Raw genomic sequence first — 20,821 nt, 5'->3', positions numbered from 1 at the left:
CATATCCTCTCCCCTTTCCTTCATGGATATTGGGTGTAAGAAAAATTTATTCTATCTTTTTAAGAGGATATATCTCCAAGGAAGCCTATAAGGCTAGTGAGATGGATGATCCAAGTGATAATAGGCTAATGACATACCAGTCTTAGTCACTATATAAAACTTATGGGACTAAAATACCTGACCGAGGATGGTAATTTTCTACAGGTACCAAATTCCCTAGTACCTATTTTCTACAAGAAGGAAGCCTCCTAGTAATAGGGACAGAGCATGCATGACCGCCTGACAAGTACCTATACTAAAAATCTTATTGTTGTATCACCTATTTTAGTAGTGAAATGGAATAATAAGATTAACAAAGAATTCACAATACAAAATAAATTGACAGTTACAATAGGACGAAGGCAAATATTATGGAGGAAAGAAGACCAAGAATGGTAAGCTCCCCGAATGTGTAGCCTACTATAATATCGATATGTCCAAATGAATATGGGATGTGTGCTCATGATGTGGTCAAGCTTCAAACTATAGGTGATCAAGCATGGAGATGGATGAAGGATTCAATGATGGGTATGTGGATGAAATTTAGCATGGTAAGGGTGTAAAATGGTTGTGTTGTAGTGGTTAGTGGGGCATTATAAGTTTGCATGAAAGTCAATAGATTGTGAGAGGGAAGAGTTTTATTTATAGGCCAAGGGGTAGTGAAATGGAGGGTTAGGATGCAAGGATGGAAGGATGGTGAGGGAGGGCTAGGATGTTTTGAAAGAGGAGCACATGGATTGTACTTGTTTGGAGCTAATACAGGAGTGACACTTGTCACAAGGAGGATGAGTGTGAGGGGATGGGAAAAATGGTTGGTCAAAGGGAGTAATGAGGGGGGAAGAGTGTGTAAGAGGAATGTAAGAGACATTAATGGAATGTAAGAGCCATTAATACTCATGGATAGGGATGGAAGAGGACAAGGGAGACTTATTGACTTCAGCTTGGGTTAGCAAGTTTTAACCCTTGCTTAAAGTTGTGCACATGTTTAGGAGGAAGATTAGGCTTAGCTTAGAAAGGGAGTTAGGGGGTAAGTGGCTTAGCTTAGATGGGATGGGTTAGTTAGGTGGCTAAGTGAGGTTAGTATGGGTGAATGGGTTGGATTATGGGTAAAGATAAGGTTTAGGGATGGTTTAGGGGTTAGGATGATTTATTTAATAAAAAAGGGGAATGCAAAATTAAATTAGATACATTTGAGTATTTATTTAATTTAATAGAGGAATAGGGTTTTAATTGATAAATTTATCTTGGGTTATCATTTGATTTCATTAATTGGACTAGAGTTAATTAAATAAATAAATTAACTAGGGGATGATGATTAATTAATTAAATAATAAATATTTAATCAATAATGTCCTAGAAGATGACTAAATAAGATTACCTAATTGTGTAATCAGATTTAGGTGTCTACAGTTGTATTTTTCTAAAATCCTTCTATTTTTGCTAAAGAATGGAAGGAAGGAAAAAATGAATCTTTTTAGAGGAATATGATTATCGATGAGAAGCTCATCGGTAAGGATATAATTTTTTCTATTAAGGGATCTAGTTATACATGTATATAGGAAGTACTATGATCTTGTAATCCAAATATTCCCAAAAAGCACTGAGAAAAGGGAGGGCCTTGTTAGGATTTCAAATAGTAGTTCTAAATTGACAAAAGAATAAATTATTGTGGTAAGAGGTTTCAAAGTTTATTATGGATTACATCATCTTGGATAAGTGGTTTACCAAGTCTTTTAGCCACCACTTTTTCCTCCTCAACCATTTTAAGCATCAAGTGAGTGTATCCTTTCCATTCTCTCTAGATCAACATTAAGGTATACTTTTATGTCATGCCCACTTTGTCTAATATTCCCCTATTATTATTTTAGAGGAGGTAGATATTGGAAATAGCTACTCTAAGGATTAAGAATGAAACAAATATATTGAGGAAGAGAAGCAAGTTTCTCCCAAGATGTTAAAAAAACATCATATCTAGTATTATTTCATTCTTAGCATGTCAGAAGACAATTGAAGTGTAGAGGTGAATATGTGTCCATTTCCACTAGATCTTGTAAAATAATAATTAATGGGAATTGAAGTGTAGTTGCACATTGACTAGATAAATGGAAAGATCTTGTAGTAGACGACCTTGATTATGAACATGGGAAATAATTCACCTTGACTTCCCCTTCTTTCAAAATAAGTTACACATCTTACCTTATTTGTGAAAGGGAGGATATTATAAATAGGAAATATTGAGAGGGGGGGGGGGGGAGTGAATTAGTATTTTACAAAAATTAGCCCAAAGATGGATATTATTAACAACCTTATTACTTGCATATGAAAGTAAACTAATTATGCTAAACATTAAATATAACCATGTAATAAGAGAACTCATAACACCATATTTTTTTAACTAGGGAAACCCTAGACAAGGGAAAATCCTGGTAGGAATGGTACCCAAAAAATGATCCACTAATGAAAAGTGTCTAGTTAAAGATATTAACTTTGTTAGGAGTCTATTACATCCGTATAGTGTCTTGGTCCTTGTTAGAAGCCTCAAATCTATTAGGAGTTTTTATATATAAATAAAAAATGTATGAAATATGAGACCACTACCCAAATATGCATGTAATACACAATGTAGTTCCTTAATACAAAGAGATAGATACAAAAACCTCTTTTACACTATTTATGATATCTTCAATTTCTGATATTTCCTTTTCTTCTCAACACAAAACTTTATCTCAATTTGCATTACTTTGATCATACATCAAAATTTTCACATCACATATCACATCTATTTCTTCACAAAACTTCATTTCCAATCTTTCCTCTATACCTTTATAATTACAATATTACTACCCAATCAACCTTCATGCATTATTATACTTTACAAAATATATTATTATATTTTGATGACTTAGGGTTACCATAAAGGATGTTTTCACTAATTATATAAGTAATCATTTCTCAAGAAAAATAATCTCTTAATCCAAAATACCCATTTATCTGTTATGCTTTGTTCTCCTGTATATTATCGTAACTGGTAAGCTGTCCATAACTCTTATTGTACTATTTGTACTATCCTAGGCTCTTGCATATATCATCATCCTAATCCATACTATTTTTCCTCAAGTGCACATGTGATAATATGATTTCTTTGAATCACGTTGATCAAAATCTATTTTCTCTATCAGATAAACTCAATGATACTAAAACAATTTTTTATTATAAACATCATTAATTATTCCTCAAGATCTGCCTTCTTCATATGTAATATATATTTCCATAAATGAAAACATCTAATGTCTACCTTATCAAAATTTCTAAAAATCCCCCCCTTTGGCATTATGGGCAACATATGGGAAAATTGGCGAAGTCCCAAAATGACAAACTTCAAAATTTTAAAACTTGGCCTTAACAAAATTTCAAAATTGTGGATCATCACAGTTTAACCATCTTTCCTTATATCTCCTACTTACATTATATAACTTCTCCTTTGATTATTCTCTATTTCATACATATTCCTTATCCTTCTACATATATACATATATACATATATACATTTATCCTTCTCTCCCTGTTTGACATCAATGACAAAGGTGCGAAAATTTATGTATGGGTGAAAAATTATGATATTTTCATGATTGTTGCTGGTTGGAGATAAGTGCAATGAAATCATCAAAGCTCTATTTCAACGAGGTGAATTCCATGTCCCAATTGTCTTTCACTACATCAACTACACTCAAAACTGTGCATATGACGTTATATCCCTTGCGTCTAAGTTTGTGTAGGAAAACTTATCATAAGATGCCTTTACTGCTAGGCATTCTTCAAGCTTTCTCTATACTAAATCAATTTTCAATGCAAGGTGTTCCCTTAACAATGAAAATATTTTTAGCTTCATTTCCTTCTAAAACTTAAATGATTTGATATCATCAATTATTTTTTTGTTTCTACTCTCAAGATCAACAATCTTAGTTGATAGATTCTGTACTTCCAAGTGTCTCTAACTCACTAATTTTGATGCTCAGTTCATCTAATATGTCCTTGATAAGTGTGTGCTACAACACACTTCCCATATACAAACTTTCCTTATGTTAGACAGTGTCTCAGTTCCTTGATCTTTTCATCAAGACTCTTTAGATCTCCTCTTATATTGTCACAAACTTTTTTGAATATTTTTGCATCATGTAGAGTTTGTGCCTTTACCTCGACAATATCTAATAGGGTAGTAAATCTTGTTAGAGTAATAAAGTATTTTCTTATTAATTAAATCATGTTGATTTAATCATTAAGTCACTTATTATCTCTAGTTTACTTAAGCTAAACTTTGGGTATATAATATTTAATTCTTTTATTAATTATTATCATGCAACCTAGGTTTACCTTTTAGGGTTTTAATCTCCTTTATAAGGATTGACCTCTTTGTAATAATCATTCACTTTTGATAATAGCAATCTCTTTTTTCTCATAAAAAATGCTTCATTTTTGGATCTAGGAATTCTAGTCTCCATAGCTTTTGCTTCTCTCTTTTTGTGACAGGTGCTTGCATGCAGGTGATTCTTGGGAGATGTGGGGTTGATATTTCATTAACTTCAACATGGTATCATAGCTCCAGGTCTTCATGCCCATGTTCTATTTATGAGAGGTTTGGCTTGGTTTTTAGATCTGTGTTTTCTCTTTCATAGGGTTTCATTTTTTAGAGATTTTTTTGTATTGGATTTGGGGGGTCACCTTTTTTGGTGCACTTTGAGCCCAAACAAACCTCACCATTGAGCTCAGAGTGCACAAAACCCTCTATTTTCATATAAAATTTTTCCAATTTGGATACACTTGGAATCTAAGGCAAAAATATTGCTCCAAGATTAGGAACGTTTCCCAGGGTGATGATTTTGTGATTTTTGGTATGGAAATCAAGAATTTTTTCTTGAAAATCAAAATTTTTGGACGCAAAAATTAAGATTTTTGGCACATAAAAATTGAGATTTTTGGCATGCAAATTGATATTTTTTGGCACACAAATTGAGGAACTTTTGCATGGAAACCATTGTGATTTGGCATAGAAATTGATGAATGTTGACATGGAAATCGAGGCAATTCATCTCTACTTGCCCTTCTGACTCTTTTTTGACCTACTTGTGGGTTTTTGGTTATAACTTGCTCATTCAGACTCTGTTTTCCACAAACAAGATAGCACCAGAAAGATGGTTCATAGCTCATTCCAGTAGCACAATTTATTTTTAGTTTTGGTTCTATTTTATGGTTGTTTTTGCTATCAAAGTCAAGAGTTCTATTTTGCACTTTGGGAGACATATCTTGAGCATCCAATCTTCGTATTGGGAATTCTTCATATCATTAGAAAGGTCTTTTTGTACTCTTTCCAACGATGATGGTTGTTTTCCCATGTTGTGCTCCATGCACCTTCTATTCAATTTTTTGCATTTTTGCATTCCGATAGATATCTTGGTTGTTTTAGGTCCGGGGATTGATTTCATTGCTTCATATGATTTTCATGGGTTGTACTATCTCTTGTATTAGCCTTATGTCTCTTTTGATCTTTGTTGATATCCTTTTGTAGTATTTTTGCAAACACACTAAAATAAAGTGCCACTCTATTGCATTTTGGGATCTTGCACATCTTCGTGTTTTGTTGTACTCACACTATATTATAAAGTGCCTTGGGGGGTTTCATGTTAGCCATATTATCCATCTTCCTTTGTCAAGTGAGTGTTCCTTCCATGAAATTAGCCTCATGATGTGTCAATGACACATGCCATTATAGGTGTTTTTACTTCTTTTGCACTCTTGACGTTCCTGGTTCTTCTTTTTGTAGGAGTTATTGCATTCAATTTTAGTGTTCATCTCTTACCTCTCAGCATTATAAGGGGGTTATATTGGTTTTATTAATTTCTTGGTTAGATGGAGTGAGATATGTATTCAATATTTGATCCTAGGTACTAGGTGATTGTAGTGGTTGGATACCTATCCATTTTGGTGAAATTGATCATTTATCATATAGACATTCTTTCATTTCTATTTTTGGAGGCCATGAAGATACCTTCCATCTTCGATTGATCAACTCTTCAGACTTGGTCTTCTCTACCTAGTCACATTCTATATAGTGGAGGTTCTTTAGATCAACAATTTGGCAATGTTTGCAGCTTCAAGATTTAGTGGTGTTCTTCATGATCATCTTTTGGTCGTATCTTCTGGGACATTCCCTAGTTTGGAGACTTCTTTAGTCCTTCACTAGTTCTTTTTAGCATTATTTCCATCTCTTTTTGGAGTAGGGTTTTTCCCATGTGCTTTTCTTTATTTATCCTCTTTTTAGAGATTTAGTTATGCTTGGGTACCTCAGCAGGCATTGTTGTTGGGACTCAAATTTCCTTTCAGTAGTAGTTTCTAAGTTTTTTAGCCATTCCTTACATTTATTTTAAGATGGGATGTTAGAGTAATAAAGTATTTTCTCATTAATTAAATCATATTTATTTAATTATTAAGTCACTTATTATCTCTAGTTTACTTAAGCTAAACTTTGGGCGTTTAATAATTAATTCTTTTATTAATTATTATAATGCAACCTAGGTTTTACCTTTTAGGGTTTTGATCTCCTTTATAAGGATTGATCTCTTTGTAATAATTCATTCACTTTTGATAATAAAAATCTCTTTTTTGCTCATCAAGAATGTCTCATTTGTGGATCTAGGAATTCCAACCTCCATAGCTTTTGCTTCTCTCTTTCTGGGATAGGTGTTTTCATGCAGATGATTCTTGAAAGTTGTGGGGTTGATCTTTCATCAACTTCAACAAATTCAACATCAAAATCTTGTTATCCTTTGGATCTGATCCAGTCATCTTTATATATATAGTATTTTGCATTCTGTTAGTTACCTCTATTAGTGTGCTTTGTAAATTCTTCACTTTTCTATTCTTCTCAATTATTTTATAGAGTGATGAGATCAATTTAGTTTGATCATCATCATCAAACTCTATAAATTCTATCAATGTAAGGGGTGTCCTAGAAGAACTAGGTGCAGTTTCCTTCATCTTCTCTTCTTCTTTTTTCTTTTCTTCTTCTTCTTCTTCTTCTTCTTCTTCTTTCTTCTTCTTATCTTACTCTTTTTTTCTCTTCTTATCTTCTTCTTATTTCTTCTTTCTCTCCTCTTCCTCTAATTTCTTTTTCTTTTCTTCTTCTTCTTCCTCATTTTCAGATTTGGTGTAGCTCACCAAATTGCCAAAATTGGTTCCAAATTCCTTAAATGGATCTTCAGTTGTATCAACTATAATATTAGTATTGTCAATTTCTATTGTGTAAGTACCAATGGTGATTTGCAGAGTGGTCTTTGTCATTGTCGTGTCATTCACTTATAATATTTTCTTTTCTGTCATAGGGATTGCTCCTCGTAAATCTTTACTTGTTTGCACAAAATTGGGCATGGAGGTCATAAATGTGACAACTTATTGTTCTATCTCCTTGTTTACCTCCTCATAATTTCCAACCATCAACAAAATTTCTCTTTTCTTGTTTCTTAGCAAGGGCTCAATTCCCTTCATTATCTACTCCATGTCCTCATTACTGTTAACTTTGCAAAATTTTCTTATTAGGTTTTCTCTAATTATTTTATCTTCATCTACTACTCTTCTTCTCGTATTAATTAATCTATTGTTCAAGTCTTTTGGTATATTCTTGTGAATGTCTTCAAATATTTTATTTGTTAGTATCATGTGCCTAACTACAAAATTCTCCAATTACAATTTGTCCATATTATTATAATAATAATAAAAATTATATACAAAGTTATTGTTGGTGATGATTTGAACATTCAAATTCTCAGGCTTTGGATTCCATGATTTTCTTCCATAAGGTTTCTTCACTTATGTCTCTACTTTATCAACTAGGTTGTCCTCTATTTCCTCTGATTCCTCCTCATGAGACTCATCCAATTCAACTATTTTTAGTTTTTTTCTTCTTTTACCTGGTCCACTGGCCATCTCCTTTGTTCTTTTCTTGGATCATGGCTTACCTATTTCTAGTTTCACCTCTATTAGTCTTGTAGATCTCCTAGTCTTGAGAGGGGTTACTTTTTGGACTCTCATTATACTTACTTCCTCTTCACATTTCTCCTTTTGCACTAGCTGTATAATAGGAGGTTGTACTTGGGAAATTGTGACATAGGATATTGCTAATGTTACTGCTTGAAGTGGTACAATAGTTATACCTTTTGATGGTCTTGCTGCTGCAAGTGGTGGCACATACATGTGTCCTTACTGACCACTTTTCCTCATTCCAACAATTGCCTCTCTTACTATTGATCCTTCTTCTGGGGTCATTTGTGCTTTCTCCATGATCTTCCTCATGGTGACTTCTACATGCTTCTTTGTGGATTTCTCAAGCTGAGCTTGATTAGTTTCTTGCATAAGTTTCAAACCTATTGAACTCATCATCTCTTTCTTACTTTAGAATTACTTCCACATATCCTTCAATGTGTTCCTTAGTAACCTCATAACCAAGTGGTTCAATATTTATCATTCTTAGTTCAACTGGCTCTATGTAAGTAAAATTAGTGTCAACCATAAAGCATATTCTATTTTAAAATTTTCTCACAACTTAAGGTGGGATTTTGTACCTCCATTTTATTTCTTCTTGGAAGTTCTTCACAATAGGATCCACACTACTCTCAATCTTATCAATTGGACATCTTCTATATAAATCAATTATATTTCCAATTGTTCTCTGATCATTATTAAGAAATTTAGTCATATATAGGAATGGAAATCTCTTAATCAAATGAAAAAATATGTCATCAATCAATGTTATGAATATGAATTGATTGTTCTTTACATTCTTGATCATTTCCAAGTTCTCTATCAACCACACTCTAAATATTTCATACATATTTACCTTTACTCTTTCTACACACATCTTATAAGCCACATGTATAAAACCTACTGCCATCATCCTCACTAGAACTAGCACATATTTTAGATGCCATAATTCTGCATATAAATCTCACATTATGTATCTTTATTTTTCTTATCACAATTCCTCTCTCACTATACTCAAAATTGGTGTTTCCTAAAATAAGTTTCTTCACATTCTTTTCATTAACTAGAATTGATCCTTCATTACATAGTCCAATTACTTCTAAATCATGTTAGCTGATATGTCTATTATATTATCTCCTAACCAGAACTGCCCATCATGAATCCTTCTCAATATAACTTTTACCCAATCCTCATTGTCAAAGTCATGTGAAAATAAAAACTTAATTATCTCATTCTATTCTAGGTGTTCATAACCAGCTTTAAATCTCATGTCTTGGTTATACACATGATCAAATTCCTTTGATATACTTGCCTCTCCTAATGTTTCAAACTTACTTTTAAGATAACTTCCTATGTTTTCCAAATATAGAGCTTTGTCTAGAATAGAAAAAAATGCTGCTATAGGATCTTCCTCTAAGGGATGAATAGGATTAAACTTAACCTTAGGTTTTTCCTCATCCTCAACATTGTGAATAATACTTCTATCCATTCCTTCTATAAATTTTGAACTCAAATTCATAGATAAAACTTTAGAAACTCAATAAATACCTCAATTTTGTGAAACTAGGGTTTCTTCTACTTGCACTTGAAAATTCTTTCAACATTACCTTAAATTCACTCTAAATCACTTCTTTAGCTCTTTCACATTCAAATGGTACTCCATCAATCAATTTTGATCCTTAAATTTCTTTCAATCATCACTGCATTAATTGCACAAGTACACAATCACCAAAAAGTTATTTCTAGTTACCAGGCAACTTAGTTTCTTTTGTGCACTCACATATGATCTCCAAATCATCTGCACTCTTAATCACATATTCCATACATCATATTGTACCTTATACTAACTACAAAAATCTTAGCTCTCTCTATCATCACTTTTACCTCTCTGACGTTCAATCTCTTTTATAAAGTACTTAATTCAAGTAAGATGAATCAAATATAATTGTTGACTTAAATATTCCTTAAGGTGATTCAAGTGATTTTTCTTATAACACCATATGTGAACTAGATGGATCTTTATCTTTGGCAAATACCTCTTTGAATTATTTTACATATTCCTTTATGCTTTCTTTCTGTCAGTCATTGCTTCTATTTGTTCTTCTGACATTCCTATTCATATTTATTTTGAAGTTTGGATTCCTCTTGATTTTCCTCATATCCATTCTATATATTTCTATGTGACCAAAGTTGTTACATAATTGTCATACTAGTGCATTGTTTCCAAATCTGGGTCTAAGCTAGTTTATAGGTGCTCTACAACTTGTCACTATATGTCCAAAGTTGTTACACTTGTAACACACAATGTTTCTCCTTGATCCAATGTTTCCTTCTTCAGTTCTTTTTCCTATAGGATTAGTACCTCTAAACATTCTACTATTTCTATTACTTATCAAACCTAGGTTTCTTACAATTAATTACTCAAAAAAAACCCATGATAATCATAACAATAAAAACCAGTAACATGTTTAAATGGCTTACATGTGCAGTTTCTTTTCATATGAACAACTTCATTACATGCATAACATCTACCTATGAATTCATATCTCACTTCTTTAGGTGACTTAGTCTTCTCAGATTGCTTTGGTTCATCATCTTGTTTAGGTTGATCAACTTATTCAATCCACTTGGGTACATCAACATATTGATTTGACTCAATCTTGTTTAGATCTCCTTTTTCTTGCACATGTTGATGAATTTTAGGACTAGATTCCTTTCTATCTTTAGATTTCTTAGCTAACTTTTCTTTAATAAAATATCCAAGACTAGTTTTATCATAAGAATATCTTTGAAAATATTTTTATCCACCAATCTTCTCAGTACTGAAATATAACTTCTCCAGTTGTTTCTTATTCTAGGTTAGATCTCCTTTCACAATAGTTTTGTATTTCTCAAGTTTTGCATATTGTAACTTGGTAGATTCAAGTTTACATGTAACTTTTGTAAGGTTAGATCTTAGATCTGCATTCTCAGATTTCAAATCTAACTCAACTTTTCTATCATCTTTCTTCAAGCTCAATTTCATATTAGTAATCTTCAGTTCATGCTTCAAGATCTCATTTTATTTCTTCAATCTTGAAACTTCATCACTATCCTTAATTTTACCTTTAGAATCTTTCTTGGATTTGAGATGAGATCAATCTTGTCTTTCATCTTTCTAATGTAGTCTTTAGCATTTTCATATCTTTGTTTCAAAGTATCTCTTGCGTTAGTGAGAATATCAATTTTCTCAAGAGCTTCTTCTAGGTTCTTCTATAGATATTCCATATCAATAGGGATCTTACTCAAGTTGTTAAGCCTCTTCTGAGTAATTGCACTCTAATACCAATTGTTAGAAATAGGAAATACTAAAGTGGTGGGGGGGGGGGGGAGGGGGGGTGAATCAATATTTTACAAACTTTAGCCCAAAACTAGATATTTTTAACAACCTTATAACTTGCATATGAAAGAAAAATTATTATGTTGAACACTACACATAACCATATAATAAGAGAACTGACAACACCATATTTTGTTAACTAGGAAAACCCTAGCCAAGGGGAAATCCCACTAGGGATGATACCCACAAAATGATCCACTAATCAAAAGTATCTGGTTAAATATATTGACCTTGTTAGGAGTCTATTACATTTGTATAGTGTCTTGGTCCATATTAGAAGCTTCAAACCTATTAGGAGTTGTTATATACAAATACAAAATATATGAAAGATGATCCCACTTCCCAAACATGCAATATACAATGTAGTTCCTTAATACAAAGAGATAGATACAAAAACCTATTTTACACTACTACTGATATCTTGAGTATTTGATATTGAATTTTCTACTCAACACAAAACATTATCTCAATTCATATTCCTTTGATCATACATCAAAATTCACATATCACACATCACATATATTTCTTCACAAACCTTCACATTTCCAATATTTCCTTTATACCTTTATAGTTACAATATTATTGGCTAGTCGACCTTCATGCATTATTATACATTACAATTTATACATTATTACCAACTTAGGTTTAACATGTAGGATTTCATCTCTAATTAATTAAGTAATTATTTCATAAACAAAATAATTCCTTAACCCAAATACCCATTTCTCTATTATGCTCTATTATCCCTATATACTGCCATAACTAGTAAGTTGTCCATAACTCTTACCATAATGTCCGTACTATCCTATGCTATTGCATATATCATCACCATAGTCTTTACTACCTTTCTGCAAATGCACATGTGCCAATATGACTTTTGTGAACTGCTCTGATCAAAACTCTATATGTTATGCCAGATAAATTGAGTGACACTAAGACAATTTTCTAAGCATAAACATTATAATTTATTCCTCAAGAATTGCCTTCTTCATACTGAAGATATGTTTCCATAAGTGACAACATCCAATGTCTACCTTATCTAAATTTCAAATAGAGGATAGATAGGTTTCTCATCATTTGAAGATTTATTCTCAATACTTAAATCCTAATCAAGAATACCCAGTTGATATTTTGGCTTCATTGATAGAAATAAGGTTATTAATTAATTTCGATTCACCAATTGGGCCTTTCATAAAATTAAAGAAGTTAAAACTAAACATATAGTGATAAATATAAAATTATAGGTAACCAAAATTTATGCGAGCCAAAAGAGAAAAAGTTGATTTTGCTCTATCTTTGTAGAGCTTAATATGACCATCTACATTTTATCTAATACCATTCTATGAAAACAAGATAACACACAAAAAAGATAATCACATCTCTTTTATCTATGATAACTCTAAGAAAATAAGTTACCACACAATAAACTATTACCATCTCCTTTTAATATATATATTTTATATTGAAGATCAGTCACAAACCTTGTACTCATTCGAGCAACAACATGATACTTTCAAATTTATTCGAGCTCTTTATGAGCAACTAAACTAGAAACAACAATTAGAAGGCCAAGAACCACACCTTGGAATCCACATTTTACAATGAGACACATACAACTAATGGAATACCAAGAGTTACAACTTATAATTCAACAAACATGTCCCTCTTGGAATTTGAACTACGGTCTCCACCATGAAAACTCATTGCTTCAAATGTATAAGCCAATTCCCTTGGACCCTTTAATATATTTAAGAAAATAAGACACTGCATAATAAGATATAATCATCTCCCTTTTGTCTATGCCCACTCTCTAAAATGATACTAAGAAACCAAAGATAACCATATCCCTTTTATATATAACCAATTTAAGAAAATGAGATACTATACAGAAAAACATAACCATCTTCCTTTTATCCATGCTCATTTTAAGAAAAATAAAATACTACATGCAAATAACATGATCATCTCTTTTTTTATCTATTACAATTCTATCACTAGTACATTTTGACTCCTTTTTCAATGAAAATTGGTTGGATTTTTGACTCATGTTGGTCAAATAATCTACATATTGATTTTTCTCTATTTTCCTCATCAAAACTTTGACCAAGTATAGTGAGTGTTGGAATTTTGACACACAATTTGGTCAAAAATGGCCTCCCTTGTTAATGAGAATGGTTTTCAAAAATTTGACCAAATGTGGTTGAAATTTCAACCAAAGCATTAACTAAGATGCCAAACTCATGATGAGTGCATCTTGGTCGATGTATTGGTGGAAAATTTGACTAAGTTTGGTTGAAATTTTTACCAATGCTGACCCTTGATCGACTAGGATGCTAAACCCACGATGACATCTTGGTTGATGCATTGGTCAAAAGTTCAACCAAACTTGGTCGACAGTTTGACCAACATGTTTTGTTTATTTATTTTTTACTCAAAGATAAATATGAAAAGTAATCATTGATGACAACTTGGTTGATGATTAGTTTAGATATTTATCTTCAGGTGGTAGTGAGTTGCCTACATTCTTGAGGTCCTAAACATTCTTATCTAATGTTTATAAATATTTTAAAAAGAACAATCTTATCTAGAGCATCCTGCAAATTCATAGTATTTAACAAAAACTCAACAATAGGGTCAATGTCCATTTAGATAGAACCTAAATCATCACTAAATAATATTCTTCCATAATTAATGTCTTGCAAGAGAATGCAAAGCTAATGTTCAAGATTTCTACATCTTTAGTCTCGGTGCTTCACCCTTGTGAGCATCACTTAGATCCAATGAATACTAAGTGTTCCATTTATTCTCATGAAAGATGGATTCATGTTAAATCACTACTCATGAAACATGTGTCAATGAGTTTGACTCAAAAATTATACAGTTAAATCCTAATAGCAATATCACAGCTATTCTACTTTGTTATCTTGCATATCCTCTAGAAGAAAGAGCCCCTTTTTACCAAGCCTTTGGTTATCCCTAATAACCCTTGTAATTAGACAACCCATCTTTATGATGAAATTGTTTCCTTATTTTTAATCTATCGATTGGGTGGGTTGATGCCTTTACCATTGAATAAAAATATTTTTAATCTATCGATTGGGTGGATTGATGCCTTTACCATTGAATAAAAAGAGAGCACTTGGCAAAAACAAGGAAAAGGGTCTAACCATTTAGAAATCTACCATAACATAAGACAAAACATGCCCAATGAGGTTAGATACAATAGAGAAGTGGTACAACTAAACAAGAGGAACAACTGTAAACAACTTACTATAAATTGCAACACTTGAATGGAGGAGCCACTAGTACATTTGACCTCATTTTTTGATGAATATTGGCCAAAATTTTTCTCGTAGAAATTTTGACCAACTCACTAGTTGGTTGAAATTTGAACAAATATGTTGGTTGAAAACTTTTAAAATTCTTGCTGCAATTTCTACCAAGCGTTGGTTGAAATTTCAACCAATGCTTGGTATAAAAATACCAAGCATTGGTCAAAATTTTGACCAATATGTTGGTCAAAACTTTCAAAATTCTTGGTGTGGTTTCTACCAAGTATTGGTCAAAATTTTGACTTTTTTGAGACATTCTATAAAACAGTTCTCATGCCTTTCCTATGATTTGACATTTTGCATGCATCCTGCACTCTCTCATCTTGATGATGGATTACAAAGAGTGATTTGAAATGATGATGCTAAAAATACACACAATCGAATCCAAAGAAAACTTGCATTACAAATGGATTGTGGAAATTTGATATTGTTAATTTTGCAAGCATCTCTATGAGGAAAATCACAACTTAAACATATATATATATATATATATATATATATATATATATATATATATATATATATATATATATATATATATATATATATATATATGTTTAAGTTGCAATTGTCCTGGTAGACATGCATGCAAAATTATATATATATATATATGTTTAAGTTGTGATTGTCCTCATAGACATGCATGCAAAATTAACAATATCAGATTTCCACAATCCATTTGTAATGCGAGTTCATTTGGGATTCGATTGTGTGATTTTTTTAGCATCATCAGCTAGATGAGAGAGTGCAGGATGCATGCAAAATGTAAAATTATAAGTAAGGCATGCGAACTATTTTATAGAATGCCTCAAAGAAGCTAAGAATATTGAAATACTTACAAGGGTGTGAGGCACTTAATATTTTTTGATTGCACAATATGGTTTAAGAACTCCTCCTCACTGATTAACTTGCTCTATTTGAGTGTTGATGTAGAAACCGAAGCAGAAAAAATAAGTGAAAGCATGTTGAATAAGGTTTCTAATTTCAACTTGGTCAACATTGTTTCTTTAAGGGCTATGGACTAGACAATTCTTAAATGTTTGACAATTAGGGGTAGCATTGCATGATTTCTTAAAGAAAATAAATGCTAAAGAAAGATCAACAATGGATTAGAGACACAAATTGATGCTTTTAAAATATGTCGGCCACTGGATTTGACAAAAGATATGAAATACATTGCACTTTAGAACCAAAATTATATTAAAGATGCATCATTTCTTTGATTCTATTCATTTTATTATTAGGATATATTCGTAAACTATCTTGATTAGTAATTTTACAATGCTTTAGAAATGAGTAGCAATTTCAGTGATATATTTGTAATACAAACTATAAAATAGAGGATCAAATCAATTATACAACAATGATCATTATGTATCAATAAAATTTTCATTTATAGAAAAATAGATTTATAGAAAACATCAGAAGATGATCATGGAAGTGATTCAATTACATAGAAATGCTTATCCAAGGTCTTTTGAAGAAGCTATAGATAAATATGCCGATAATCTATACTACCTTTCTTTAAGAAATGTCTGTCTATAGGCAATTTTATAATTTGTAATCACACATCACCAATTTCAGGCCTCTCCTCTAGGCTGATTCCTGAGGTCCTATTGGGTCTAGTAAAAATGGCTAGATTTCAAACATTAAATATAGGGAGATCCTTAAGCTCCTAGAAATTAGTACTTTAGTTAGATCATTGTGGTTTGTTGATTTTTCTTTAAGGATGCATATACTTGTCGAATCATTTCTTCAATCTTCCATTGTGCATCAATATCAAAAGGATCAACATTAAGAAGTCCCTGCCACATACAAAGCCCTTATAGAATTAGAAAAAGAAAAAAGAGGTAGAATCTTAAACAAGCAAAACTTTGTATGTCTTAAGCTGAAGGTTAGAATTAATATAAGTACTGATTACAGATTGCTACACATTCTAAGTAAATATCAAAATCAAAAGAGGAATTTTCATGATAAAACAAATTCTTTAACAAATAGAGAAACAAAAAATTAGTATCCTATTTAAGCAACAAAATCACTTATTTTATTCATCTACAAAAATACATGAAAATTTGAAATGAATTCCTTAAGCACAATAAGCACTACCATGGAAAATCTAAATGCCAAAGCAAGCAAAGAACTGATTTTTCCATTGGGAAAACCTTCATTCAAACAAGCATAGCCTAGAAGTTCAAAACCATAAGCAGAATGTGCAAGGTCAATAAAGAAAAAAAAAATCACTTACTAATTCTTCCTATTGTATACATTATTGTTGCAACCTTTCTTGATAGCGTCTTCTAAGAATGTTTTGAAAAGCATCTAAGTTATCCCCGAGAGTAGCCTCTGTGTATTTTGGATCTTTCTGCAAGATTTTAAAGTTAAAATGGGAACTGAAAAGATAAATTTTCTTTCGAAATGCAATGCAAGGAAGGCTCTAGGACTTAACTTCCCACTTCATAGCTACTTCCAACTATAAATTAGAGATCAACAACATTTTCCTTAACAAAATACCATACACAAACCAAAGAATACAAAATCTCTATGCAACTCATGTAGTATGTGCATGGCCTCTTGGGATTTAACTTTCAAGTGGTAAGATTTTAGAAATGGCATTATAGACTAAATGAAAATGCATCTAAACTGACCCAAACGAGAACACTTATCTTAGTTCTTTGTGATAAGTCCAACATTAGAAACAACTTTTAGAAAGTGCTTAATTCAACAAGAAGAAGAAACCAAGTGTAGCTTTACATTATTCGAAGACCTTACAAAAATTGATTTGCAATAATTTTAAGCCTCTTGATCAAATAAACATATAGTAATTTATTTATGGAAGGAAATTTTATCTTGAAATAAATGTTAATTAGACAAATCCATGAAAGGAAAAAAATGATTACCAAATGTTGGGCAATAAATTAACCTAGAAAACTACTAAGTTCAACATTGCATGGGAAATTTTTGAAAATAATAATTAAGATTGATTCATATCTACAATCATGAAATTATATTCAAAATCAATATAGTCTGAGTATAATAGTTGCTAGCAGTAATAGAGAAAAACTTTAAGGCATCAATTATAGACAAGCTAGACTACAACATACACAACCTATTTAGAGGACCTTAAACCACAAAAGGAATCCAATGCCGACCCAACTTCAACTACCTTCATCCTCCATATTAATTGAGAAGAAACATTGCCCAACTTTTCTTAAAATTTTAATATATCCCTAGCTTCTTCTCATGAATAGTCATCCATTGTGGAAAGGATGGAGGACTACAATTGCTAGTTTAAAGTACATATTTTTGCATTCATGAGGAAGGGATAAATCACACTTAAATTCATCAAAGATTGTTAAATCATGGGAATGGATTGCTAATTGCCACATTATCTATTGATCCAATCTGATATAAGCCATGTGCACTCCATAAGGGAAGTCTTCTTCAGTTGGAGATTACCCTAGTTAGATGAAACTGCCAAGTTTGTTTCTTATTCATATCATTTTACTTCTACAAAAGATGGTGAAGTTATAGTATGCATATATAGAATTGCTACATATGCCCCTATTGTTGGGTCATTTAAAATCATTAGGTAACTTCATTGTCTTATGCTTCACCCTCAATTGATAAGCATGTAATCTTGGTGAATTGTTGCCACCTGACATGTAGCTCTTGGTCCTGGCTTTAAGAATGATACAAATAATTTTGGCTGTGCTTGGAAATTGAACATCAATGGTGTTAATAGCCTCAATGGAAGCAAGGCGTTGTCAACCTAGAATCTAATAAAGAGTACAAATCAAGCTTGTGAGTATTTCTCATCTCATTTATATCAATCTCCTCTTACATTGACTTCTAATGTAGACTATGAGTATGTTGATATAAGGTTGCACTACAGGCTTTGGTTTCTCACCTTGTAGAAATTGATTCAGGTATTACTGTTGTTGGGAAGAAAGTGTTTGACATTATTTTAAATGGCATCAATTTACACCAAATAGATATCTTCAAGGGAGTAGGAAGCTTCACTACATTTCATTGGAAGAAGACTGCTCACAACTTTACCAAACCAACAATGAGCATAATGTTAGCACCTCTTATTGGAACTCCAATAATCAGTGGTCTTGAGAACTATGCATTGATTCCAATGGATTTCACAATTGAAACATCAAAAGTTTTAACTATGAAAGCATTGAAAGAATCTTTTCAAAATCCTAATTAAATGCAATGTAATGGAGTTCCATGTGCTCCTTCTACATAGAATGTATGACACTAATAAGGATAGCTCTGCTCTTGTTATAACGTGATTTGATCTTGGGAGTCAAGGTTTAAAGATTTATATTTTTATTAGTGAGAAAATCACCACTTTCTCGACCTTGATAAGCCTAAACTTGAGCTCTTGTTTGAAAGGTAGTATTTTTTGGGAGCTTGGACAAGTATCTCTTAGAAAAGGCAATTTGTCGAATAAACATAGACATGATTTTGAACAATCTAGGCTTTTGAAAACTTTAGCTGTTATTACTTAATGACAATGAGATGGAAGGATGAGTCCCTAAGGCTTTGTAGGTCATTTAATGATGGATCCATCATCTCACAACACAATAGACCAATCAATCTTAAAACATTGCATGATTTGTGTTTTAGTAGTTCTAGGCATATCAATGCATGAATCAATGGAAGTGGTTATATTAAAAAGCATTTCAAATAGCTAGTTATTCCCTCTGTGTAATTGGGTGTGAAAAGTAGGAAATGATGATTATAGAGGTGCACTCCACAATTAGTAGGGTTTCTGTCATGGTAAGTGCTTAGTTATTGCAGTCAGATTTATTACAGTACAACTTAGGAATGTCCCCCTTAGTCAACCAGCACCAAAAGAGGTCCTACCCTCCTCAATAATTGGTCCTAAAGGGCACTACTTGGTCACAATGTGGTAGATTTTGGCCCTAAGTTTGACATTCCCAGCACTCAAGAAGAGACCTACCTTAAGAGATTTGGTACAAATGCCCTCAACGCTCCTCGGGTTATTGCCAAAAAAACCCCACTCTAGTTCTAGAAAAATAAAATAAAATCAATTTTAGGCCATCCCATAATTGAAAAGCAGCCACTTTTTATTTCCTAAATTTTTTATAGTAATATTTAATATTTGAGAATGTTTAATAGTAATATTTTATAAAATAACTTTCCATCAGTTCAAATATGCTTTTGTACATAATTTTTTGATATATGCTTGTATATGTGATCAAGGTAGTGTGCAATTCTCCACTTTTTTCTCTTTGAAAGCTGATTAGGAGAAGTGTGCATAGAAAAAGCATTTGGTTCACTAAAAATCCATTATATTTCATAGTTTCTTCAATCTACCAAGTGTCTATCAAATCAAGGTGCTGACAACAAGTCTGGGTTCAAACTTAGCATGCCACATCTATTCTATAGTCAAATCCAACAAGTATGATCATGACTAATTTTTCGTAGGGATTACACATGTTTCAAAATCATATCTAAATTTTAATCTTATTATACTAGTTATCTATTTCCCTTTTTCATTTAGTTTAGGATGGGAGAATAAAGTGCTGGTTGTTGGAGGGGGATAATGCTTGGTCACATAACTTATTTCTTATACTCTTGTACAGACCTTTCCTGTGCATAGAAAGTGAGTTCTACCATTTTCACTTTAAAAGAACCATAAAGAAGTTGCTGATACTGCCATCAGCCCACTTGGCTAAATGAAAATCAAAGCTAAATAGTGAAATGATAATTAATATATTTAATGTAAAGCATCCAAGTTGAAATCACCATATCCAATTTGTATAGAAGTTATTACTACTCTCTGATAATTATAAATCCAATTCAATAAGCTTCTTTATGATCAACATTATATGATTCTTAGGTTTAGAAATAGTTGGAGGTTAGTGCTTATAGTCAAAATGATGAAGACAGATTTCAGTGTGTCTCTGTCAGATTACTCTAACAGAATAAATTAATCTATGTAATAAAGTTAACAAGATAGAATGCAGAACAAGTATTATTTAGACAACAACACACAAGAAGGTAG

The 20,821-nt window shown here is 31.9% G+C and overlaps 1 pseudogene; it reads left to right on the top strand.

Annotated features, from left to right (window-relative positions):
• The window catches only part of LOC149533367 (receptor-like protein 4), a 48,496-nt pseudogene extending 29,158 nt beyond the window's left edge, over positions 1-19,338 (top strand).
• Positions 19,339-20,821: the final 1,483 nt, after the last annotated feature.

The sequence above is a fragment of the Cupressus sempervirens genome, chromosome 10 (genome assembly GCF_028749045.1).
Source record: "Cupressus sempervirens isolate cs-2001-9-10 chromosome 10, ASM2874904v1, whole genome shotgun sequence".
Lineage (NCBI taxonomy): Eukaryota > Viridiplantae > Streptophyta > Pinopsida > Cupressales > Cupressaceae > Cupressus > Cupressus sempervirens.
The sequence above is the reverse complement of the archived record's forward strand: the minus strand, read 5'-3'. Positions and strand labels throughout refer to the sequence as shown.